Genomic DNA, 3,763 nt, shown 5'->3' on the forward strand with positions numbered 1-3,763 from the left:
GGGACTGAATCCCAGGACACAGAGCCCCCACACATATTCTACAAGCGAGCCACTCGATCAAATCTCTCAATCCTGGGAAGCAGATCCTCCTTCTCCCCAGCAGGAAGGAGGAGTGCTGGATGGAAAGTGCCATTTTCTCCTGGTTCCTTGATTAATTTGTGGATGCAGTGACCCATGGATCCTTTCCGCAATGTTGACAGCACTGCATGCCAGGATGCGCTGAACCCCACAGCCATGGGTCTGCAACCCAGGCTCTGGGGTCTCACTCGGCCTCTTCTCTGCCTCTCTGTAGATAATATCCTTTCCTATGGGTACCAAGGCTGCAGCAGTGTGTGCTCCCCTATGACCATCTTTAATAAGGATGTTGCTTTGGAGGAGAAATGTTGCAGTGACTCATCTTTCTGCAACAAGTTCTAAAGCTGGAGGCCGCCCTGCCCAGACCCGAAGAAGCGGGATCGACACACTTTGCAACTCTCACGATCCTCACAACTGCTGTGCACTCACGATGGGCTATCTGTAGGGGGAAGTCATAAACTAGCTCTGTGCCAGGCCCAGTCTCCCTTTTCTTTCCCTCATTTGGAGAGGCTCCCGGGAGAGTCTTCAAAAGCCAGTTGGGGTGAAGAGGGGTGGGCATTGGACAGGGGCAAGCGTGCCTTCTTCCTCGCCAGGCCCGAGTCACGAATCATGCTTATTTTCATTTTTAAAAGCAGGGTCTGTGGGAGACTATGGGGTCTATGATTCGGGGTGATCTGGAGGAAGCCAGCTGAAGGAAGAAGGAGAGCCTTTGGAAGCTGAAAAGCGTAGGGAAGGAGTAGTCCCTAAGTGATGTATGAGTTGGAAGTGGCGAGCTGTTAACCCAAATCTCTGAAATGTTGGTGTCTTAAAACAATAATAAAAAAAAAAAGATTGCTAACCCACTTCACCATCCATACAGGTAATGGGGATTATTTAGAGATTCCGGCTCCTTCCAGCTTTTCCTGCCGCCATCTTTAATCTAGTCTCTGAGGACTCTATAGAAGGGGAAGTAGCATGGAGAGCCACACGGGGGCTTTTAGGGCCAGAACTTGAAGTGCTGTATGTAATTTCTGCCTGCATTCCACTGTTCCTTGACCCCAAACAATTGGTAAAAAATGTAATCTTGCAATCTGTCACGCAATCTGGTGTGCCCGAGAGAAAATTCAGATGCTCTGGTGAGCACAGTGGATGGAGCCTTGTTCCATCCCCCACCTTGTCCCCCAACCACTCAGGCTCCTCAACCTGCACCCCATTTGACCTCCATTACAAAGGAAAGAATGACAGAGCAAATGAAGACTACAGAGCACCATACACTGACTAACAGGAAAACATGTAGTACGGGACCAGATAGCCCACTCCTGCCCTTTCATCCTCCCCCTCAAGGAAGCTGGAGCCCAGCTTGTCTCAGGAGCCTGTCTGTGGGGTCTCTTGCTATGGGCCACCCCCGGGAACCCCTGTATTCCTGTCAGTGGTGTCATGTCCTCATTGTCCCCAAGCTGCCAGTCCTCGGGAGAGCATGGGTCCTCCTGACTCCCGCTCCCATGCTGTCCTGAGGGCGGCCAGCAGCTCTGGGAATAGTCCGTGGGCAGTTGTCCGCTCATCGCTTTGTGACAACAGCTTCCCCACTTCTGCCGCCAGCCCCTCTCCTCACAGGACTCTGTAGTGAGGAGCAGCTTTGGAGCCGCGAGCTTCTAGACTGGGAAAAGGCAGAGGAGAAGAGGGCGTGCGAACAGCGGGTCGGCGCTAGCGTCACTCACACGTGCGCGAGGGCCTCACCAGAGATGGGTGATCAAACCAGAGCTGCTACAGCCTCTCCACATAGAAGGAACGCTTGGTGCAGAGGCGACGACAAAAGGAGAGAAAAGGGATTTCTACGTTCAGGGGTGGCAAAATATGGGAAAGGAATGGAAAGGCTCCTTGGTACAAATTATTACGGAGCTGCCTGGGGACTGGGGTCTCGGGCTGCCTCCCGTCACCAAGCATCCATCCTCCCTCCCTGGTGGGGAGAGGGGGGCCAGAGAGTTTTTCTTGTAGCTGTGAATTGGAGGTGACTTTCAGCTCAAAATAATACTGGGTCAAATGACATATTTTAGGGTGGCGGACTCGGAACCCTTTCAACTCAAACCATCCCCAAGGGCTGGACAGAGTCAGAAGTCTCACTTCTATCTCAGTGGCTTCCTTCATCATTAGGAGCCCAGCAGGTCCCCCAAACCGCCTTCTCCCAGGGCTCTTCTGTGCACCTGCAAGTGATCCATGAGTTTTGATGCGGGGGGTGGGGGGCGCCGCTGAAGGCATTAGCTGTGCGCCCCAGTTCTGGTCGGGCTCAGCAGAGGACACCACACACAGAGGGTGGTTCAGGTACCTGAGCGTCCTTGGACTTCAGAGTCCTGCTTTCTACGTGCAGGCTGGGGGAGCAGAGTGCATTATCCCCTGTAATTTCCTGAGGACTGTCATCAAGGTGTAACAGCATGATTGCGGGGACGCAGTGGTTGTCAGTCTCTGATGTCCGCCCTCCTGTCAGCGGGACAGACTGGGAGAGTGACTTTCACCCCCACTGCTATGGAGACGGGGTCCCAGTGCTTCTCCCCACCCAGGGAACGATCCAAATTTAAAACCGAAGGGCATTTTGGGGCACTGGGTGGCTCACTCAGTTAAGTGTTCAGATATCAATTTCAGCTCAGGTCATTATCTCAGGGCTATGTGGTTGACCCCGGGGTTAGGTCCATGCTTCAAAATCTCTCTGTCTCTCTCTCCCCCGCCTTGCCCAGCCCCCCGCTAACTGCCTGCTCCCACTGTCAGAGTCCCCGGGGCAGCTTGTGATTCTGGGGGTATCGGGGGAAAGGGTCTCATGATGCGACATGTTTATGATTAGCAGATGGATGGGAAGATATTTTTTTTAAGATTTTATTTATTTGAAAGTGAGAGAGGGAAGCACAAGTAGGGGGGGAGAGAGTGGGGGAGGGAGAAGCAGACTCCCCACTGAGCAAGGAGGCCCATGTGGGGCTCAATCCCAGGACCCTGGGGTCATGACCTGAGCCCAAGGCAGATTCTCAGCCCACTGAGCCACCCAGGCACCCGTGGGTGGGAATTTCTTAAAGCAGAGGAAGCCTGGGGTGCCGGTCTCGTGGAAGAGTGTATGCAACCCTTGATCCCGGGGTGTGAGCTTGAGCCCCATGTGAGGTGAAGAGACTACTGACAAAACATAAACAAACAAACTAAAGAATGAGAAGAGCGGCTCCATGACCTGTGTGTGGGGGTGGCAGGAAGTGAGGGGCTGAGGTGTAGACAGCTGCACCAGGAAGACCCTCTCCCCAGGTTCACAGGGTTGGGGGTAACCTAGAGATGCCAAATCATGCTGGTAGACGGCAAGCATTTCCTCCACACAGATTTCCAGAGTCGCCCAAAGGGCACCCGCACTGGTTCCAGAGCTCCCACCAGACCAGGGGTCTCTGCCCCACCCAGGGGCTCTGCCCAGCCCCTCTGCTCTAACCTGAAGATGGGAGACAAGCGGGGCATTTTGCCTATTCGCTGCTGTTACTTTAGAAAACTCCCCTACAACCAATTTTCCTTTCCTAAAACATTTACCTAAGGACACAAACCATTTTGTGGCAGGATTTCTAGCAGACCTACTCAACTCTTTTTGTCTTCCCACTCTCCCCTTCTGAACCGAGCTCCCACTTCCTTCCAGAAAGTTTCCAGTCCATTTGATGCATGCCTGCAGGGAGCATGTTTTGGCAACACAAACGGA

The sequence above is a fragment of the Enhydra lutris genome, unplaced genomic scaffold, assembly GCF_002288905.1.
Source record: "Enhydra lutris kenyoni isolate GAN:26980312 unplaced genomic scaffold, ASM228890v2 scaffoldscaffold34, whole genome shotgun sequence".
NCBI lineage: Eukaryota > Metazoa > Chordata > Mammalia > Carnivora > Mustelidae > Enhydra > Enhydra lutris.